The sequence below is a fragment of the Neltuma alba genome, unplaced genomic scaffold (genome assembly GCF_004799145.2).
Source record: "Neltuma alba isolate B1F8T4 unplaced genomic scaffold, ASM479914v2 tig00002099_pilon, whole genome shotgun sequence".
NCBI classification, from domain to species: domain Eukaryota; kingdom Viridiplantae; phylum Streptophyta; class Magnoliopsida; order Fabales; family Fabaceae; genus Neltuma; species Neltuma alba.
This window is the reverse complement of record NW_021632738.1, coordinates 23314-30805: the sequence shown is the minus strand read 5'-3', so window position 1 is coordinate 30805 and position 7492 is coordinate 23314. Positions and strand designations below refer to the sequence as shown.

The 7492-nt window shown below is 30.2% G+C and overlaps 1 pseudogene; it reads right to left on the bottom strand.

Moving 5' to 3' along the window:
• Positions 1-3612: 3612 nt before the first annotated feature.
• On the bottom strand, positions 3613-7134 carry LOC114716999 (UDP-glycosyltransferase 83A1-like; annotated as a pseudogene).
• Between the last annotated feature and the right edge of the window lie 358 nt (positions 7135-7492).

Below are 7492 nucleotides of genomic sequence, written 5' to 3'. Positions count from 1 at the left end.
ATTCCAACACTATCCTTCTTACAATAATTGGCACCAAAAATAGAGGGAAAATGGGAAAAATTTGTCCAAAAATAAATCTTAGGTTATTCCTCTATTAATCTTATAACATTACATTGTATCGAGTATTTTTTCAGGTTCAGACTTTTCCTATAGCACTAACACATGTTTGGTAACACTTTCTTGTTATGTCATGCCCTCTCTCATCATAATTAACTTCATATAATACCAATAATAAAATACAGTGTGCTTTTAGGGTTCATGTGCTCTAGACAAAGCATTAAATTATTTAATTTCACTGTGACTTTGATTAATTACTTCCTGATACTTCCTAGTTTTGAAAATTCCTTTCTCTGCTCCAATACTCTTCTTTTGTTGGGGAAAAGTTTCCTAATTTTTCTCAAATAAAAAATCAGCCTGTAAATACTTCTATTCAAAATTCTCCGATACTCTCCTTTGTTTAAAAGTCGGCTTTAAATTTCTTTAAAGCGAATCTCTATACTTTTAAGAGTCAGGGATAATTTTACAATCTATCATAATCTTCATGCTACTTTTTTCTCATTTCTGTCTAATTATTTGAGGCCTCTACATAATTAATATAATTGATTTTGGCTATTTTTTTATTTAGGTAGAATTTTCATAATTAAATAAAATTATTTAATAATTTACTTTCATCAAATTTTCACCTTTTGAGCCTCAAACACTACTCTAAGTCTTTCTTTCTATTTTCTATGAATTCCTAAGAATTTTCTAGAATTTCTGGCACATTTTTAAAAAATGCCCTTCACAGACCAAAACTTCTCAAGTTTGTAGTTTGGTCTTTGTCAAGGTTTTACTTTAAAGGTCGTTTCATCTACATCTTCTTTATCCTATTTTGTCCCTAGTTTGTCCTAAATTTCTCTTTTCATTAGCTTAACATGTAGGATGTGACAAGGAGCATATAAACCTTCATGGCTCATCAATGTCTCCCCTTGATTTCTATTAGATTCCTCACTTGAAAATGTTAATATAAGAAATGAGATCTAATATCTCAATAACTACTGAAATTCTAACATATACAAACAAATCATATATGCTTAATCAAAATCTGATTATACGTACATATGTTTGTGTGTGGATGTTACAGATTTTTATATTCAACTCAATTTCACTTTTAATTCAATAATATATCAATCTCAAATTTCAATGTATCTAAAAATAATTCAATATGTAGCCTTTCTTATATCACTGTTCATCCTTATATTGCTGACTAGAGTCATAGTTTAACACAGAGTTCAAAAGAAACTAATCCATTTTATTGGGTCATTCTAAGATCACCAATAGTTGAGATATATCCGGTCAAAGATATAAAACTCAAGTTCAGACTATGGCTCTGCTTCTTTACAAATAAGAATGGGCAGATATCACATGTGCCATAATTCCAATGAATTCCCAGTCAAAGGAAAACATGAAAAAAGGGGCCTTGATAAGTGCTATCCATTGTGCACCGAGTGATGACATACCATGTGATAATTGTATATCCATGCATATTTCCTTTTATTATTAGCCAAACTATGTATATGTCATATACAGATAATGTTACATTAAAAATACGTCTATAAATATATTATTATTCTAAATATGATAACAAAAACATTTTAGTATAATTTAACAGTATAACTCATTAGATTATAATTTAGTTAAAATATTCAAATATTAATAATAATTAATAGCAATAATCTTGAATAAAAATAAATTTATTAAAACTCCATTTCTTTGAAAACTCAATGCACACACATAATTTAGTATAATTTAGTTGGATCAAAAAGTTTATCTACCATGATATAATCACAAACAATTCACATGTATATACAAAAACTTTTCAGAGTTACTTGCTACCTTTTAGCTTACAAATAGTCACAATGATTACTCCAAAATTCTCAATGAGTGTTTATGAAATTGCACATAAATATTTATTAATATATGACTTATAACTATTCTAGAATTACCCTAAAATTCTAAGACTATTCTCTAAATTAAAATTGTATAAACATATTAACTCTCATAGGTCTAACTATTTATAATAGATACAATATTATTTGGAAATAACAATTTTCATATAAGACAATATTGGAACTTAATAACTTAAATAAATATATATTTATTACCCAAAATTCTAATCCCACATTAAAATCTCAATTATTTATTCTAGTCTCATTTTAAATTTTTTCCCTCAACCTAAACAGCTCCTTTGAATTATAAATGAGCTTTAATTTTATTTAATTTCATAAAATTCTCAGTTTATAATTTCAGTCACAAGCTTAAGAAATTTTTTTTTAACAAGGTAGCTTTAACCTATGCAACACTTAAATTGCTGAAAACCTTAATAATGTATTAAATAATCTAAATAAATTACTTAACTTAAATTTAATCCGTATAAACATTCTATATTGAATAATAAATTTTTCTGATTAAAATATTAATTTAAAATTCTCAAAAACAATTAATGAATAAATATAAACAGATTAAAATTTATTAATAATTTATTTTTAAATTTCTATGATCCTATGTTATCAAAACTCACTACTTATTCCATACCAAAATCGCAAAATTTTCTTGCAAAATGAAAGGAAAACAAAAGGTCTTGAGTATTTAATACCCTCACATTTAATTTTCCTCCTCATTTTTCTTTTGCCTTCGTCTTCCTCTCATTTTCCCCTCATCCTATCACCTCCTCCTATTTGTTTTTCAACAATCTTCTCGTCCGTTTTTCTTTCTTCAATTAATTACCCGACATTTTCCACTGTCGGTGGAAAAGTTGGGTTGTTTCTTCTTTTTTGTAATAATAATATTTTTTAAAATTTTTAATTATTATTTTTATAATTATTTTTTATTTTTTAATTAAAAAATAATATGTTACAACTACATTAAGGGAAAACTATTATACTATATAGATGATGAAGTGTAGTGAATAACTAGCCTATTATTTTTGTCAAGTTATTTATAATTTTTGTTTAACTATTCACAACACTTCATTAGCTATTTACTGCAATAATACATTTTTAAAATTTTAAACTTACTAAAATAAATGAATGAAGTTGCTCTTAAGTTACTAATAACTTTTGTTTAGTTATTCGTACACTTCATTAATTATTTATTTTTATAGTAAGTTTAGTAGTACCCGTAATTAACAACCACGTTTTTCAAACTTCAAATTTGTTGAAATAAATGAAATGAGATCATTCCTTCTAGTTATTTGTAACTTTTGTTTAACTATTTATTACATTTATTAGTTCTTTATTGCAATAGTTTAGCCACTAACAACCATGTTTAAAAAAACACCTCATGAATTAATTTCTGATCAGTATTATTTACTATAATTTAATGGCGGTTGACTATACTTAAAAAGCAAATGACAATACATTTTTATAGTAATTTTTAATTTGAAAATTTGAAATTCTACAAGCATGTTTTTTTTGGCGGGATTTTTCCATAAACATAAAACATGATTTATTATTCAAAGTGTATGTTACACGGATCGAATTAAATTTCATTATTCAAAAGATTCTAAATCATTAAAAAAAACATACATTTTTCAATTCCCAAACCCTCAACAAATAAGAGCAGATCAAATCCTCATTCTTTGCCCCAGTTAATCAACTTCTTAAAATTCTCTAAAGATCGACCACCTTCAGCAATATTATTCATGACGATTTCTTTCCATTTCAAAGAATGCTCTCTTATTTCTTCATCTTTAAGCAACTTCTCCACCTTCTTCTTTATCTCTTCCCTTGTTATAATTCCATTTTCATCCTTTTCGAATCCCATACCAATGTTCCACATATCAGAAACATACGCCTTGTTTTGAAACTGATCACTGAAAAATGGCCAACACAAGAATGGCACACCACTGTACACACCGTCTATAGTAGAATTCCAACCACAGTGACTAACAAAACAAGCCACAGAAGAGTGGCTTAGAACCTTCCTTTGCGGAGCCAATTGACAATTTCGCCCTTGTCACCTTTAAACCCCCTTGGGAATATGTAGCCATCGGTTGGCTTGTCGGTGTCATTAAGTCGTACAACCCACAGGAAAGGTTTGTCTAAAAGATCGAGTCCGAGTGCAAGTTCTTTGAACTGGTTCGGCTCCATTACTGCTATACTTCCAAAGGAAACATAAACGACAGATCGAGGTGGTTGCTGGTCGAGCCAATTAAGGCAGGTTTGATCTTCTTTCCAGAATGAAGAAGTTGTGTTTTGGTCATCATCTGGTCAAAATGGGCCAATTGATAGGAACTTTGGTGATATTAAAAGTGCACCAGGTTCGAGTTCGTAGGTTCTATTGCAGAGCCACAATTGTCCTAACCTTGTTAAGGTTTGTATCTCTTGTAAGATATGGCCGAAGAAGTACTCATGTATGGATGTTGTTCTTGGTTGGTTTGCCGGGTCCATCACTGGCGTGCCTGGGGGAAGCTGAATCCTTGTTTTTGGTTGGTAGTCCTACAAGCGAATTGCCAAATGAACCGATATAAATATTTATATTGGGCATGGCATTGTGCAGCAAGTCTATGTATAACATGAAAGTATTCTCTTCAGTCTTATAGTGTAAGAGCTAATTAATGTTGGGTTTGGGCTCCTTTTCTATGTGGAAAAAGATTCAATATTTAAAATCCATTTGTATGCTTACATATCAAAGTGGAGAGAGGTCAAATTAGGGTAAGAGAGAAGTCTTATGGTGCACCACTTCAGAGAAGAGAGAAGAGAAGAGAAGAGAGAAAAAGAATTGTCGCATCTTCATAGGACCGTCTTGGTAAATTGGCATTTATGCATTTAACAATCATTAGATTGGGCTGAAATTTTGTTAAGAAGTTTGCAACATGCAATACGTCATTTTCAGTTGTTGGATTGTTAATTCATTGTCTGGTATGAAAGATATTTAGTTTGCCCTACAACCTTTATTTTTGGTATTTTTTAGCTTCATTCTCTGTTGTAAGCTTGTTGCTTTAGTAGCTTTGCGAGTTGGTTGCACCTGTTTATGCATCTGATGGAGACTCTCTTATATCCTATTTTGATTATAGTGGATTTATGTCTCTTCGGCCTAGATGACCCATGGTTTTTAGCCTAGCTGGCATTGAGAGGTTTTCCATGTTAATAATTTTGGTTCTCGTGTTATTTAATTTCTACTATACAATTGTTTTATTTTTTACTAAGAAATTCTTGCAAGGAGTGAGAAAATATTTTCACTTCCTATAAATCATGGGCATGAGTTGTGTGTTTTTCTTATCAATTAGAGGATTTACTTTAATTATAAATATAAGACCATAATTTATTTTGTTTTCTAATTTTATAATTGTAAGATATAGTCAAAGAAGGACTTACCTAAGGTTGTCCACGGTAGGTTTGCTGCGTCCATCATAGGCATCTTTGGGGAAAGTTGAATTTCTTGGTTTTTAGTTGGTCGTCCTGTATGCATATCGCCAAATGAACCAGTAGACAAATACTTAAATTGGGTATGACATGAAATGATACATGCAAAAGACAAGTCTATATGTAATACTCGAAGAAATCACTCTGAGATCCACAAAAGAATATAATTATAAAAAATTTTAATGACAAATAAGCAGTATAGATTTCATTGTCATCTTTTACAACAAAGCTTGGCATTCACTTGTTATGGGAGTTTTTATACACTCCTTCATTGACATCACATAGTACTTTTTAAGTATAGGGATTTATTCTGCTTCTAAATATAATATTTCAATGAATTTTGCCTCCCAAATTTATCATTTTTTTTAAACTCTCTATTAATTGCATAGTTAAAGGAGGTTTTCAGTAAGGGAGTAGTATCCAACACAAATAATTGAAAAGGATATTTTAGAAAAATTAATATATATTCTTATTTTACGAATAATGTAAGCAATTTAAGTAATTATACTAATCTATATAAATTAGTTATTTAACTCTTAGATTTTAAATTCAAGGAAAGTATAAAACACTAATTAAATTGCCAAATGTGTCTTTGTGTGTTTGTGTGTTCATTAATCTATATACAAAAATAATTTATCTAAATCTGTACTACGGCATAGAATGTATATATATTGTTAATATTCCTCCGGTTATTGATATATGACCTAATTGTTGAATTGATTTTAGTCCTAAATATAAGATCTATTTCTCATATTTATCAATTTTTCCTAAATTATCTCTATGGATACTCCCTCAGTCATAATCAAGTAGAAGAGAGAATGAGGATATTAAGGAAGATGATTATGGTGTTTTAAAAAAAACATGTCATATTTCTTATAATTAACTAACTTACCTAATTTTTTTAATTTAATCAAATTAGTTAAATAGGTCTTAAGGACCGAAGAAGTACTAAGTATAAAATAAGATATTTATAACAAGTTATCAATGAAAACGTTTAAATAACTTGAAAGTTTTTATTCAAATTCAGCGTCGATCTGTATTTATAAGCTGTAGAGTTCTTTTAGTATGGGTCTGAAATAGAAGCTGATATCCTTCACGGTGCTAACGGATATACTTTTGATTGGGGTGGGAAACTACTTGATGGGGTTTTATAAATATGAACAAATCCACGTAGGCAGTTGAATTGAGCAAATAGATTAATTAAGAACCAATTAGTCTTACCAGTTTCGGAATCGATAATTCCATCTTGAATCAGCCTTTCAACGCAGTAAAGGGAAGCCATAGAAGTAGCAGAAGCAGGAAACATGACAGCCCCTTTGATTCCCAGTTTGTGACCAACTTCTAAAGCCCATCCCATATTCATACTAACTATTATGCATGAGATCTTACAATCTTCATTCTCATTATTGACTTCTTCAATGAGCTTTGGAAGCTTTTCAGGCATGGTGGTCTTGATCGATTACAGAAATTCTATTGGCTTACTTCTGTCATCTTCATCACTCAAACCGTCCGGCATCGTCACCATGTTTATGGGGTTCTTCTTCTTCTTATTGTTGTGTTGGTCAGAAGAAGAAGAAGTTGCAGCCATGGCTCGCTTTTGACTGAACTCTGTGTTCAGAAAAGTGACCTTGCGGCCGTGGTTAGCCAAAATTTGAGAGAACTGCATCAAGGGATTCACATGTCCCAGAACTGGGAAAGGTATCACAAGAAAATGAGGGACAGGTCTCATCTTTGTGGAGAAAGTAGAAAGGATGATTGAATTTTGGAGGACGCGGATTAAGTTTTTAGCTTACTGTGATCAGTGGATTGGTTTCTGATGGCTGTTATATATATATATATATGTATGTATGTATGTATGTATATGTATATGTATATTGTAACCTGGGAAGTATGAATAGTCAAAACTGAGGAAAAGTCTTGGGTTTTGTTATCTGATCTGACTTGTGCAAAGGTTATAAAAATGTCGACATATTAAGAAAACGTGACAAATTTTTTTTCGTTAGTCATGAATTTATTATTTAGGGCGGCTTATTAATGGAATGATTTTTATAGTCTCTCTTCCGTCTTAACTATATGAATTAGTTAAT